Source organism: Coregonus lavaretus (genome assembly GCF_964263955.1).
Source record: "Coregonus lavaretus genome assembly, chromosome: 23".
Lineage (NCBI taxonomy): Eukaryota > Metazoa > Chordata > Actinopteri > Salmoniformes > Salmonidae > Coregonus > Coregonus lavaretus.
In genome coordinates, this window is record NC_140010.1 from 44332119 (window position 1) to 44348720 (window position 16602).

Sequence of the window (16602 nt, forward strand, 5' to 3'; positions counted from 1 at the left end):
TCCGGCCTGTCCCTGCTCCACGCACCAGGCCTACGGTGTGCGTCGTCAGACTGGTCCAGCCCGTTCCTGCCACTCGCACCAAGCCAGGGGTGCGAGTCGTCAGCCTGGTCCAGCCCGTTCCGGCCACTCGCACCAAGCCAGGGGTGCGAGTCGTCAGCCTGGTTCAGCCCGTTCCTGCTACTCGCACCAAGCCCGGGGTGCGAGTCGTCAGCCTGGTAAGACCGGTCAGCTGCTCCACAACGGAGCGTAAGCAATCCGCTCCGTCAATGTCCAGTCCAGATCCAGCCAGCGGGGTCAGACCGGACCAGGGGCGCTACGGGGGAATTATGGAAGGGTGGTGGTCAAGCCCGGAGCCGGAGCCGCCTCCGAGGAGGAATGCCCACCCAGCCCTCCCCTGTTTGGGGTTTTGTTGAGGCGCGGTCGCAGTCCGCGCCTTTAGGGGGGGGTACTGTCACACCCTGGTTCTGGGACTCATTATGTTGAGCCAGGGTGTGTTCATTCATTGGGTGTATTTCTATGTTGGTATTTCTGTTGTGTTCATTTCTATGTGTGACTGAGTGACTCCCAATCAGAGGCAACGAGTGTCAGCTGTTTGCTGGTTGTCTCTGATTGGGAGCCATATTTAACTGTCTGTGTTTCACTTTGGGTTTGTGGGTTTTTGTTCCTTTACGGTCATTGTTACTGTGGACTTCACGAGTCGTCTATTGTTTTGGTTTTTGTGCGTTAGTATAATAAAGTCAATCATGTTCGCTCAACACGCTGCGTATTGGTCTACTCCTTACCCAGACGATCGTGACACCCACCCCCTCAAGCCAATGTCCCCCAATGCACCAACAACCAACACAATTAACAACAGAGAAGAGAAAAACTAAGGAAAACAACAGAAAACAACAATGCAAAAACAAAAGAAATCAAGGACAACAAAAATCAAAACAGCAAGGCCAACTGTATACGTTTCAGTGCATGTGTGGCACTATTTACATCTGTGTGTGTGTGTGTGTCCGTGTGTGCATGTGTGCATTTGAATACGAGTGTGTGTATATGCATGTGTACACGCATACAAGCATCAGCCTCAGGCAAACAGGCATTGGATGTGATAGCGTTTATTTTGACTTCATTTTTGACTTTTATCTTTGACCGTCATTCTATCCCCGGCCCAGCAACTCCACTCCCACTTGTCTCCAGTTCCACATCCCAACCCTCAGTTTCCCTCAGCCTATTTCTGCTGGCCACCTTCTTTGGATTTCTACGCTCCATATATCTTTCAACTATGCTGTGATGTTTAACATACAATTTGAATCTATCTAATCGAAAATAATCCACAGATTGCAAGTTGAACATAAATAGTTTTACTAAGAGTTTTAGTATATTAGTAATTGACTGACCAGGTCTCTCCAGATCTCCCAACAATACTATTTCTAGGGTCAAGTTTAGATTAATGTTATGCTTTTTCAGCCATTCCTGAACCTGAGACCAGAAACAGGCTACCTGAGGGCAATACCAGAACAAACGGTCTATTGTTTCTGTATCCTCACAACAAAATCTGCAGAGCTGCGATGATTGTATGCCCCAAATATTAAACATTTTGTTGGTGGCAAGAATTCTGTACAATCATTTTAGCTGAAAATAACAAAGTCTTGAATCTTGCATCATTTTATATATCAACTCATACACCCTGTGCCCTGTAATCGGTACATCGAAAATCTCTTCCCAGCTATTTTGCAATCTGTATGGCACAGCTGTCAACATCCTGGTCCTCAAATGAAACTGGTATACAGTCAGTTTTTTGTTTCTGAATTTGAAAAACTAACATCGGAAATCAACTTGTTTTCTCATTTATAGTGTCAAAATTAGACATGGAATAATGGAAAACAAGATTGATTAAGGAAAAAAACAATTTAATCCATTTTAGAATAAGGCTGTAATGTAACAAAATGTGGATAATATATATTTTTTAAATATATTTTTCTTTATTATTTTCCCCCAACCCCACCATCCCTACCCTAATTGGAGTAAACTAATGGACAACAACTCTTAGGCGTCTACTTCCAGCTTATACATACTATATACATTTTACGGACACAGTATAGTTTACAATAGTTATATTTTGTTTGTTTTTAGTCCCATCCTTCAGCTCCACTCAACCCCTCCCATCTATCTCTGAACACCATCCAGTTTTGTTTTCTATTTGCCATATATTTTTTAACTCTGCTGTAATGTTTCACAAAAGTCCTGAACCTTTCTATTCTCGTAGATTCTACATATTGTAAATTGAAGATAATTTTTTTTGCTAAGAGTATTATAATATTATTAATCGATTGACTATTACTTTTTAAATCACCCAGCAGTGCTATTTGCAGAATTAGCTCCAGGTAAATGTTGCAATTCTTCAGCCATTCCTGAACCTGTGACCATAAACAAGCTACATATGGACATTACCAAAACAAATGATCTAATGATTCTGTCTCTTCGCAGCAAAATCTGCAGAGCTGGTATGGTTGTATGCCCCATATATATAACATTCTATTTGTTGCAAGAATGTTGTATAATAATTTAAATAGAAAAACTCAAAGTTTTGAATCCAGTATTGTTTTGTGTATCAGTTCATAAACCATGTGCCATGGAATCGGTACATCGAAAATCTCTTCCCAACTATTTTGCAATCTATATGGCACAGCTGTCAATTTTTTGGTCCTTAAATGAAACTGGAATACTTTTTCATTTATCTCAATTTTCTTTAGCTAATTTTGGTCTTTAATGCAGGGCCAACAGACAAGTTCCTTGCTTTCTCCCCCTTCCACTTGCCTCTTCCATTTTTGTGGTAATGCTGCAATTAGTTGGTTGTAATTTTGAGTAGAGCAGACATTTCCATATATCTTTGTTAGCTGCATGTGTGACATAACTCCAACAGTCCTATTTATGATATGATTTACAAAGATTATATATATATATATTTTTTTTTTATCCCAAAATATTGGTTTGTTATCAATTAGTATATTTGAGTTCAACCATAATATTTGTTGTAATATTTGTTCTGTATTTTCTGGTGGATTAAACTGAAATTGCAACCAACTTTCTATGGCTTGTTTTAAAAATAGCGATATTTTTGAGATGACTTCATTTTCAATTAACCGAAAGTGAGAGGTTGTAATCTGAATAAAGGGAAAAAGGCCATTCTTGAACATGGGGTGAGACATTCTTACTAATCTGCTAGAGAACCAGTTCGGATTTAAGTATAACTTTTGAATGACTGAAGCCTTTAGTGAGAGGTCTAATGCTTTAATATTTAATCATTTCTGCCCTCCGAATTCATATGAATTATGTAAATAGGCCAGTTTAATTTTGTCTGGCTTGCCGTTCCAAATAAAATTGAATATTTTTTGCTCATATAATTTAAAAAACAAGTCGCTAGGTGTAGGCAAGGCCATGAGCGAATAGGTAAACTGGGATATGACCTCAAGAGTTAATCAGGGTGATTTTTCCACAAATAGACAGGTATTTTCCTTTCCACAGTAGCAAGATCTCATCTATTTTTGCTAACTTTCTATTAAATTGTATTGTAATGAGATCATTTCTCTCTTTTGGGATATGAATACTGATTATTTCCACTTCACCGTCAAACCATTTTATTGGTACACTACACGGTAATGTAAAAGTTGTATTTTTTTGTGATCCAATACGTAATATAGTACACTAATCATAATTTGGTTGTCAGAGAGGTTAGAAAAAGTATCTAGATAATCTATGAGGCTGTGGAGGGATCCAAATTGTGGATTTAAAAGAAAACATTACTCATCAGTGTACAATGACATCTTTGTTTTTAAGTCCTGGATTTCTAGACCAATTATATTATTGTTGGATCTGATTTTATTAGCTAATTTCGATGGCCATAATAAATAGATATGCCGATAGTGGACAACCTTGTTTTTCTCCTCTTGACAGTTTAAAACTTTCTGATAAGTAGCCATTATTTACTATTTTACACCTGGGATTACTATACATAACTTTAACCCATTGTATAAGATATTCTCGAAAATTGAAATATTCCAGGCATTTATATACCAATTCCAGTTGTACTTATCAAAAGCCTTTTGAAAGTCAGCTATGAATACCAGGCATGGTTTCCCAGGTTTTTCATAGTGTTCTGTTGTTTCCAGTACTTGTCTTATATACTCTCCAATGTATCATCCATGTAAAAAACATGTCTGATTAGGATGAATAATATCCGACAATGACTTTTTAATTCTAAGCGCTATGCACTTCGCTATAATTTTTGCATCACAACACTGAAGTGTAAGGGGCCTCCAATTGTTTCAATGGACTGGATCTTTATATTTATCACTTGGGTCCTGTTTCAGTAATAATTAAATCAGATGTTCTTGTTGAGTATCTGATAATCTACCATTGGTGTCTAAATATCTTACAAGTGTAGACAGACCTGGACAGAGAAATCGTTTAGATCATTAATATTCCGCCCTAATCTATATGTGTCTTACAATAAATAAATACATGTGATTGGTCAAGAATCCCAAAATGCGTTATGCATGACCTTTCTAGATTATCTTTGATGTTTGTGTTTGTGATTCTAACGTTAGCTCATGTTGGAAAAAACCCAAGCCATTTTTAAAGAACAAATCTTGTTCTTTCAAGATAACATTGGCGACGATGTATTGTACCAGTAGCTATGTCTTGTTCATTGTCTCTTCAACAAGTCCCAAAGTACTGTGTGCTAATGACTCAATTGGTTAGTTCAACTGTCTGTAAAGAAATGGGCGGTTGGGTAGGTTGATTCTGCTGCTACGATAGGATATTGTGCAGCTGTGCTGTAGGTTGATTCTGCTGCTACGATTGGGTCACGTGCAACTGGGCTCCTATGATTATTTGGGTGCTGCCAGCCGTTCCAGGCAGCGGTCCCATGTTATGCGGGCAGGATTGAAATCTATTCCAAGGAAAACGGTGCCGTTCTGGATTCCTTAAATCTCTCAAAACTTAGTTTTGGACGACACTTTTTAGTTCATTTTAGTATATTTGGACACTAGGAAAATGGTGCCGTTCTAGATTTCTTAAATCTCACAAAACTCAATTTTGGAGGACACTTTTTAGTACATTTTGGCACTAGTATAGGAAAACATTTCTGACTATTATCGATGCCACATAGACCGTTTTTTTGCCCCCTTTTAAGGTTATTTGAATTAGTATTTGAACCCAGGTCTGTCCTGCTTTGCCGAATATTTCAGTGAGTGCTCCCAAAAGCGAGAACCAAATACAGAACTTTATTGTACAGGAACTTTGTTGTACAGCCTCCTACTGATTTCATTTTTTACCTTTAAAAACAAGGTTTTCTTCAAGCAATGCAGATTGTTTTTGGTCATGTGTCAAAAATGTATCTGCGTTCCATGTGTGTTCCTGCTATATTACTGTTGCATCTTTCAGCCAGGTCTTCATTGTGAAAGAGAACGTGTTCTCAATAAAAGGTTCAATAAAGTAAAAAATGATATAACCTGAGTGGATTTTGTGTATGTTCCAGGAAGGAAAATGCTAACCTGACCTATGTGCTGATTAACTATCTCATGACATGGAGACTCAGAGTTAATGCAAAGAGTCCTGATCAGTGTGTGGACCCAGACTGAGAAACAGGCCATACAGACTGCAGCTTGAGAAAACAGAGTGTGGATTGGCCTGCACAGGTCAAGACTCCTCTGTCAGGTTTTGGGTTGCAGGACAACCCAATAACAATATATATGGAGCTGCATCACGGCTTTGTTTGGAGACTCAGGAAGATGGACAGGTCAGAGTTGACTTTTTTTCTGATAGGCTTTCTTCTTTGATTGATTCCTTGAGTTAATTTTCTACAATCTACATATTTGACGACCGCACAAATCAAGATGGGTGTTCAACTAAGGGTATAATTATTTGGTGATCAGAAAGAAGTATAGTACAGCACATAACAAAAACGTTTAATAAAAGACATGAAGCAAATACGGGGGGGGGCAAAAGAGATTTTGTTATACTTACAGTAGATAAAGATTCACTTCCCTTACCAAAAGTTCATAAAGATATATTTTTTTATAGTGTACTGAACAATAACAGTACATTTTGCTTGAAATGTACCTCAAATACATTTATTATTGTTTTAAAAATAAACTTTTTATAAACTGGCCCACTACTTTGTACTATTTGATACTTTACTGTATACAGTATGTGCTGTCAATGTTGGTACAGATGCAGTCTTTTTTTTTGCGAGTGTCACAGCACGGCACAGCACGCTGCATACACCTTCGTCAAAAAATGTTTGACTGCATTAACTTGAAATAACAATTGCCATCAGTCATCATCACCAGGGAAATAAAAATATTATTGAATTATTATTTGACTCAAGCAAGTGCAGCATGCTTGGCTCTACAGCACATGTGTAGTACTGTCCTGGACGAGCAAAATAATTATGCATCTGTAGCAGTCATCCCTATAAGTTGAATTCCCTCTGATGCAAATTTCTCGTAGGATGAGATCATCCTCCACACAGACCACTCAGACCGTCCTAGCAAAATGCTTATTTGAGAAATAGTTTTTTTGCTAAAAAGTTCCATAATTTTTTGGTCAGATCACAAATCTAAAGGTGGTGGTGTTGCTACAGTGCATTCGGAAAGTATTCAGACCCCTTGACTTTTCCACATTTTGTTACGTTACAGCCTTATTCTAAAATTGATTACATTGTTTTTTCCCCTCATCATTCTACACACAATACCCCATAACGACAAAGCAAAAACAGGTTTGTAGACATTTTAGCAAATTTATAAAAAATAAAAAACTCAAATATCACATTCACATAAGTATTCAGACACTTTACTCAGAACTTTGTTAAAGCACCTTTGGCAGTGATTACAACCTCGAGTCTTCTTGGGTATGACGCTACAAGATTGGCACACCTGTATTTAGTGAGTTTCTCCCATTCTTCTCTGCAGATCCTCTCAAGCTTTGTCAGGTTGGATGGGGAGCGTCGCTGCACAGCTATTTTCAGGTCTCTCCAGAGATGTTCGATCGGGTTCAAGTCCTGGCTCTGGCTGGGCCACTCAAGGATATTCAGAGACTTGTCCCGAAGCCACTCCTGCGTTGTCTTGGCTGTGTGCTTAGGGACGTTGTCCTGTTAGAAGGTGAACCTTTGCCTCAGTCTGAGGTCCTGAGCGCTCTGGTGCAGGTTTTCATCAATGATCTCTCTGTACTTTGCTCCATTCATCTTTGCCTTGATCCTGACTAGTCTCCCAGTCCCTGCCGCTGAAAAACATCCCAACAGCATGATGCTGCCACCACTATGCTTCACCATAGGGATGGTGCCAGTTTTCCTACCAGATGTGATGCTTAGTATTCAGGCCAAAGAGTTCAGTCTTGGTTTCATCAGACCAGAGAATCTTGTTTCTCATGGTCTGAGAGTCTTTAGGTGCCTTTTGGCAAACTCCAAGCAGGCTGTCATGTGCCTTTTACTGAGGAGTGGCTTCCGTCTGGCCACCACCATAAAGGCTTGATTGGTGGAGTGCTGCAGAGATGGTTGTCCTTCTGGAATGTTCTCCCATCTCCACAGAGGAACTCAGGAGCTCTGTCAGAGTGACCATCGGGTTCTTGGTCACCTCCCTGACCCTTCTCCCCCGATTGCTCAGTTTGGCTGGGCGGCCAGCTCTAGGAAGAGTCTTGGTGGTTCCAAACTTCTTCCATTTAAGAATGATGGAGGGGGGCGCTAGAGAGCGTGCTATGGAATAGACATGTTTTGTTAGAGCTCTGCTCAATTTTGAAACAAATTCATATTTATCTTAATCTCTCACAACCTATAACTTCAAACATTGTCTGGCAATATGACAAAGGGAAAAGGCACCAAAAAAGGAGGATCTAAACAAGATAATTTGGATGAGACAGACAACGAACCGATTTCAACATCGCTGAACCACGAGGAGTTAGCTGAAGATGCTGGCTCCCAAGAGCTCCCCACAGAACCTATTCCAAGTGACCTACTGGCCACTACAAACTCACTAAGCAAGAAGGTGGACACAAGGTTGGCTGATATCTCAAAGAGTATTGGGACTTTGACTGAAACTGTGAAGGCAACCAAGGGCAGGGTGCATAAGGTCGAGCAGACGACAGTTGATCACGAGGCCAGGCTACAGGACATAGAGAAACAGTGCACAACGTTAAAAAATGACAACAAAACCCTGAAAGCCCAACTGGAAATGCTCGAGTCACATACAAGACGTCCTAACATCCGAATATTTGGGATCCAGGAGGACACTAAGTAAGGGAAACCCACTTAATTTGTTTCAGAGCTGATACCGGCATTGCTGGAGAGTGAACACTTCAAAACGCCCATCCTGATTGACCGTGCACACAAATCACAGGCAATGAAGCCGGCCAAGGGCGCGCCACCAAGGCCATTCATCGCACGGCTGCACTATTCCCAGACCAGGGATCTCATCCTCAAGCTGGCTAGTCAAAAGTTCCCCTTTAACTACAACGGAGCCAGGGTGTCTTTCTACCCAGATCTTATTTTGGATGTGAGGAACCAACGGAAAGAGTATGATGAGATGCGCAAGAAATGCAGGGTGGATTCATCTTCCTAGGTTTAAGGTGACAGTCGAGGGATCGACACGTACGTTTGACAACCCAAAAGAGGCCGACCTGTTCTTGTCAAGCAAGCTTCCTGGCTGAGGATAGAGAACTGCTGTGTCAACGGCTAAGTGGCCAAATACAGGCTAGGAATGTGTTAGAACTTCCTGCCAATGTCTTTTCGATCAGAAGATCAGAAATTGGAACTTATAATGATGGGTGAGATATTATTGCTTATATAGCATTGTTTGGCCTATCTTGTTTTGGTCTCACTTACCCCCTAACATGAGAGTTAAGTGTTATTTAATATTTGTTTATATGTGGAGCATCTATAGATGCCGAGTTAGTTCAGGCTTTATGTCTAGGCATCGTAAGGTTTGTGTGTTAGTCAAGGAGTTCTTCGTTTGGGGAAGTCACTCAGTAATGGGACGGGAGGGGGGATGGGGTCTGTGTTTTATGTTCACTTTTAGTACAGGTGGCATGACAAGTTATCGCACGGCGGGACGTTTTTCTTTTGGGTTTTGTATGACAGCAACAATTTGCTCTAAAATAAGAAATGCCACATAGTGACCGGGCACAGAGTAGACCTGGTGGATTAAAGATAGTCAGTTGGAATTGCAATGGCTTGGGTCATGTCGTGAAAAGAGCAAAGGTTTTTTCTCATCTTAAATCACTGAGCGCTGACATAGTGCTTCTTCAAGAAACTCATAATAAACGTTCGGCTCAGGCCAAACTACGAGTCGGCTGGATCGGTCAGATATACCAGTCTAATTTTGATGCAAAAGCGAGAGGTGTAGCAATCCTGATGAGGAAAAACATTCCTTTTATTTACTCATCCTCGATTTCAGATCCTAATGGTCTGTACATTATTGTGGTTGGTACACTGAATTCGATACCAATAACCTTGATCAATTTATATGGACCCAACTTCGATGATCCATTATTTTTTCAAAGGGTATTTAAGGCCATGCCAAATATCTCGGATACAAGTGTTATTGTTGGAGGCGACTTTAACTGTACACGGACCACTCTCCGCTGTTGTCACGACTTCCTCCGAAGCTGCCTCCTCTCCTTGTTCGGGCAGGTTTCAGCGTTCGTCGTCACCGGCCTTCTAGCCACTGCCGCATCTCATCTCATCATTCCATTTGTTTTGTCTTGTCTATTACACACACCTGGTTCATATCCCCTCATTAGTACTTGTATAAGTGTTCCCTCTGCCCCCTTGTCCTTGTGGGTGATTGTTTTATGTGAGGAGAGTAGCTCGGTTGAGCTCCGTGTAGTTGATTAGGGTGTTTTTGATCGTGAAAAGAAGATGTGACTGAAACAGAAACCAACTTTGCGAGATTTATGTATACAGTGGACAAATTAATGTGATATTTGAGGCTCTCTCTTACCAATTGACCAATTGATAATACAATATATATACAATAACAAAAAAAAAGAGTACAATATATTTACAGTTTGTGAGTGAGTTTTTTTTTTTACTTGAATAAACTGCCATGTTGCACTTAGCTTTGCTGTTGGAAAACCACATCAGTGTCCGACTTTTGGCTGTTGCAGATTTTATCCGCGCAGTCCATCCATGACCACTTAGCTGGTGTAGGTTTGGATGATCCGTCTTTCAGTGGAGTCGATGCTATTAGGCCAAAGTTATCTACTGGCATGGTAGTGCCAACTGCCACATTTTTGTGAACTGGGAAGGTCTGCAGAGGATATTTTGAAATTACTACAACAGATTGAATATATTGAATATCACCCTATAACATGATAATAAAAAGACAAGTAGCTACATCAACAGCCATGTTGCACTGTGCTTTGCTGTTGGAAACCCACATCAGCGTCCGAACTTTCGGCTGTTGCAGATGCACCTCCCCCGATTTCACTCCTTGACTTGTCAGCAGTCGGTTGCTTCAGCCTTACCACTCAAACGAGCCCAAGCCATGCCTTACAAGTTTGTGGTTGTCGTCATCTGATCAAGATAATAAGATCACTGCATCTGTATTGTGACCCTGGTCCCTCCCTCTATGCAAATTAATTAATGAATCCAACTGTGAGGACGCAGTATGCGAAGGCAGTATGGTAGATGGCATCCACAGGTTTAAGAGTAGTGGCTGCAATCTGGTAAATGGTGTCACCATAGTCAAGAACTGGCAGGAAAGTTGACTGGACAATCTGCTTCCTGCTATTTAGGGAGAGGCAAGATCTATTTCTCAGAAAAATAATCCCACTTTGAATTTAACTTTTTAACTGGGAGAACCCTCCAATGACTAAAGATGTAGTCCATAATTTTCTTTTTTTTCTTATCCACCCCACCTGTACTCATAAGTCGAGTAGTGAATTTCAGTACAGATTCAACCACAAAGACCAGGGAGGTTTTTCAATGCCTCGCAAAGAAGGGCAGCTATTGGTCGATGGGTATTGAATATGAAAACATACAATCTACCTGCAGTGAAACCCTCAACATTTACATTACATTCAGTCATCTAACAGACTCCCATCCAGAGTGACCCACAGAAGCCCCGCCCAAGGGTCCGGGTTTTGCCGGTGTAGGCCGTCATTGTAAATAAGAATTTGTTCTTAACTGACTTGCCTAGTTAAATAAAGGTTAAATAAATAAAATTAATAAAAAAATAAAAATAAAGGGCATGTCGACAGATCTCCCACTAAGTCAAAACAGGGACCTGAACCAGCGACCTATCGGCCACCGGCCCAAGCTCTCAACCGCCAGGCCACCAACCATCCAAGATCCCCCTACAGTTCGCCCAGCAACTCCACTCCCACTTGTCTCCAGTTCCACATCCCAACCCTCAATTTCCCTCAGCCCATCCCACCTATCTCTGCTGGCCACCCTCTTCGGATTTCTACGCTCCATATATCTTTCAAATATGCTGTGATGTTTAACATACAATTTGAATCTATCTAATCCAATAGAATCCACAGATTGTCAGTTGAAGATAAATACTTTTACTAAGAGTATTAGTATATTAGTAATTGACTGACCAGGTCTCTGCAGAGCTGTGATGATTGTATGCCCCAAATATTCAACCTTTTGTTGGTGGTGAGAATTCTGTGCAATAATTTAAGCTGAAAAGCACGAAGTCTTGAATCTTGCGTCGTTTTATATCAACTCATACACCCTGTACCACGAAATCGGTACATCAAAAATCTCTTCCCAGCTATTTTGCAATCTGTTTAGCACAGCTGTCAACATCCTGGTCTTCAAATGAAACTGGTATACTTTACTATTTATGCCATTTTTGTTCCTCCGACAGTTTTGATCCCTTTTATTGGGCAGACAGACCAGTTCCCTACCTCTTCCCGCAGCCACCTGCCTCCTCCATTTTTGGGGTAATGCTATAATCAATTGGTTGTAATCTTGGATTGAGCAGACCTTCCTATACAATTCCGATAACTCCATGAAAGACATACAGTGTTTTCAGAACAATATATGCAACCAAAAAAAGAGTAGGTAGTAACACGAAACATATGCCTTCGGAAAGTATTCAGACCCCTTGGACTTTTTCCACATTTTGTTACGTTATAGCATTATTCAAACATTTATAAAATTGTTTTTTTCCCTCATCAATCTACACAAAATACCCCATAATGACAAAGCAAAAACAGGTTTGTAGACATTTTTGCAAATGTATTAAAAAGAAAAAACGGATATCACATTTACATAAGTATTCAGACCCTTTACTCAGTACTTTGTTGAAGCACCTTTGGCAGCGCTTACAGCATAGACTCTTCTTGGGTATGACACTACAAGCATGGCACACCTGTATTTGGGGAGTTTCTCCCATTCTTCTCTGCAGATCCTCTCAAACTCTGTCAGGTTGGATGGGGAGCGTTGCTGCACAGCTATTTTCAGGTCTCTCCAGAGATGTTCGATTGGGTTGAAGTCTGGGCTCTGGCTGGGCCACTCAAGGACATTCAGAGACTTGTCCCGAAGCCACTCCTGCGTTGTCTTGGCTGTGTGCTTAGGGACGTTGTCCTGTTGGAAAGTACACCTTCGCACCAGTCTGAGGTCCTGAGCGCTCTGGTGCAGGTTATCATCAAGGATCTCTCTGTACTTTGCTCTGTTCATCTAAGCCTCGATCCTGACTAGTCTCCTAGTCTCTGCCACTGACAAACATCCCCACAGCATGTTGCTGCCAACACCATGCTTTACCGTAGGGATGGTGCCAGGTCTCCTCCAGACGTGACGTTTGGCATTCAGGCCAAAGATTTCAATCTTGGTTTCGTCAGAATTTTGTTTCTCGTGGTCTGAGAGTCTTTAGGTGCCATTTGGCAAACTCCAAGTGGGCTGTCATGTGCCTTTTTCTGAGGAGTGGCTTCCGTCTGGCCACTCTACCATAAAGGCCTGATTGGTGGAGTGCTGCAGAGATAATTGTTCTTCTGGAAGGTTCTCTCATCTCCACAGAGGAACTGTAGAGCTCTGTCAGAGTCACCTCCCTGACCAAGGCCCTTCTCTCCTGATTGCTCAGTTTTGCTGGGCAGCCAGCTCTAGGAAGTGTCTTGGTGGTTCCAAACTGCTTCCATTTAAGAATGATGGAGGCCACTGTGTTCTTGGGGCTTTTGTACCTCTGACAGTTTTTATCTTTTATATTGGTCAGAGACCAGTATCCTACCTCCTCACGCTGCCACCTGACTCCTCTATTTTTGGGGTAATGCTGTAATCTTGGATTGAGCAGACCTTCCCATGCAATTCAGATAACTTCATGAAAGACATAACTCTACCATTCTATTATTAAAATATAATTTAAAAACAAAATACCCTTTTCAAACATATTTTCAGTAAATACAGATAATTGTTATAGCAGAACATTTGAGTTCAACCATAATATTTGTTGGAATATTTGTTATATGTTTTCTGGAGAATGAAATTGTAACCGGCAAATGCTTGTTTGAAAAAGAGAGATACTTTGAACAAGATATCATTTTCAGTTAATCGAAAATGAGACATGGCAATCTGCACAACAGCGAGAAGGCCATTTTTAAACAATGGATGAGCTTTTCTTAGTAATCTACTTGAGAACCATTTTGGTTTCAAGTAAAACGTTTGTATGAGTGAAGCTATTAGAGAGAGGTTTATTGCTTTTATGATTAATAATCTCAACACACCCAGTTCAACCCACCCAGTTCATATTCATATATATAGGCATGCTTTATCTTGTCTGGCTTTGCATCCCAGATAAAGCTACATGTTTGTTGCTCATGTGAGTTAAACGAATCATCAGGAGCTGGCAGCCTCATAAGTAAGTGAGTACACCGAGATATGACTGCAGCGAGTGTAATTTTCCATAAATAGAAAGGTATTTACCTTTCCATTGTTGCACGATCTTGTCTATTTTTACTAGATTTCTATTGAAATTCATTATGGAGAGCTGTTTTATATATTTTGTGATATGAAAAGCAAGTATCTCTATGTCACCGTCAGCCCAAACTGCAGGGTAATGTAAAAGTTGTTGTAAATAAATATACAATACCTAATACGGTAGACTTATCATAATTAGGTTTTAGTCCAGAGAGGTCAGAAAAGGTATCTAGATCTTCAATGACACATTGTAGGAATCTAGCTTATGGATTGAATATAAAACTTGAGTCGACATACAGGGACACCTTTGTATTTAAGGCTTGGATTTTTAATCCCACTTCTAATTTTAGCTTTTTAACTGGGAAAACTATCTAAAGATGTAGTAAATTGAAATCTTTTTGTGACAACACACAGGGCTTTCAGAAATGATTCATACCCCATACCTTTGTCCATATGTTGTTGTGTTACAGCCTGAATTCAACATTTATTAATTTGTGGTTGAATTTCAGTGAGGGAAAAAAGTATTTGATCCCCTGCTGATTTTGTACGTTTGCCCACTGACAAAGACATGATCAGTCTATAATTTTAATGGTAGGTTTATTTGAACAGTGAGAGACAGAATAACAACAACAAAAATCCAGAAAAACGCATGTCAAAAATGTTATAAATTGATTTACATTTTAATGAGGGAAATAAGTATTTGGCTCCTCTGCAAAACATGACTTAGTACTTGGTGGCAAAACCCTTGTTGGCAATCACAGAGGTCAGACGTTTCTTGTAGTTGGCCACCAGGTTTGCACACATCTCAGGAGGGATTTTGTTCCACTCCTCTTGCAGATCTTCTCCAAGTCATTAAGGTTTCGAGGCTGACGTTTGGCAACTCGAACCTTCAGCTCCCTCCACAGATTTCTATGGGATTAAGGTCTGGAGACTGGCTAGGCCACTCCATGACCTTAATGTGCCTCTTCTTGAGCCACTCCTTTGTTGCCTTGGTCGTGTGTTTTGGGTCATTGTCATGCTGGAATACCCATCCACGACCCATTTTCGATGCCCTGGCTGAGGGAAGGAGGTTCTCACCCAAGATTTGACGGTACATGGCCCCGTCCATCATCCCTTTGATGCGGTGAAGTTGTCCTGTCCCCTTAGCAGAAAAACACCCCCAAAGCATAATGTTTCCACCTCCATGTTTGATGGTGGGGATGGTGTTCTTGGGGTCATAGGCAGCATTCCTCCTCCTCCAAACACGGCGAGTTGAGTTGATGCCAAAGAGCTCGATTTTGGTCTCATCTGACCACAACACTTTCACCCAGTTCTCCTCTGAATAATTTACATTTACATTTTTAGTCATTTAGCAGACGCTCTTATCCAGAGCGACTTACAGTTAGTGAGTGCATACATTATTAAAAAAAAAATATATTCACACTGGGCCCCCGTGGGAATCGAACCCACAACCCTGGCGTTGCAAACGCCATGCTCTACCAACTGATCATTCAGATGTTCATTGGCAAACTTCAGACGGCCCTGTATATGTGCTTTCTTGAGCAGGGGGACCTTGCGGGCGCTGCAGGATTTCAGTCCTTCACAGCGTAGTGTGTTACCAATTGTTTTCTTGGTGACTATGGTCCCAGCTGCCTTGAGATCATTGACAAGATCCTCCCGTGTAGTTCTAGGCTGATTCCTCACCGTTCTCATGATCATTGCAACTCCACGAGGTGAGATCTTGCCAGGCCGAGGGAGATTGACAGTTATTTTGTGTTTCTTCCATTTGCGAATAATCGCACCAACTGTTGTCACCTTCTCACCAAGCTGCTTGGCGATGGTCTTGTAACCCATTCCAGCCTTGTGTAGGTCTACAATCTTGTCCCTGACATCCTTGGAGAGCTCTTTGGTCTTGGCCATGGTGGAGAGTTTGGAATCTGATTGATTGATTGCTTCTGTGGACAGGTGTCTTTTATACAGGTAACAAACTGAGATTAGGAGCACTCCCTTTAAGAGTGTTTTCCTAATCTTAGCTCGTTACCTGTATAAAAGACACCTGGGAGCCAGAAATCTTTCTGATTGAGAGGGGGTCAAATACTTATTTCCCTCATTAAAATGCAAATCAATTTATAACATTTTTGACATGCGTTTTTCTGGATGTTTTTGTTGTTATTCTGTCTCTCACTGTTCAAATACACCTACCATTAAAATTATAGACTGATCATTTCCTTGTCAGTGGGCAAACGTACAAAATCAGCAGGGGATCAAACACTTTTTTCCCTCACTGTATCTGGCCAGCTGGCCGTCTGGACCTATCTGGCCAACCGACCGACTGGTCCAATATGGCCGGCCGACTGGTACTAACTGACCGGCCGATGGACCTATCTGGCCGGCCGACCGGAGCTATCCAACTGGTACTATATTGCCTGGTCCAATCTGGTCAGTCGACCGGAACTATCAGGCAGGCCGACCGGACCTATCTGACAGGCCGACTGTTACTATCTGGCCGGCCGGCTGACTAGTCCTATTTGGCCCGGCCGACTGGAGTTATCTGGCCGGTTGACTGATCCTATCTGGCTGGCCTACTGGTCCTATCTGGCTGGCCAACTGGTACTATCTGACCTGCCGGACGACCCTATCTGGCCGGCCGGCCAACTGGTCCAATATTGCCAGGCGACTGGTCCTATCTGGCAGGCCGGCTGGTCCAATCTGTCCAG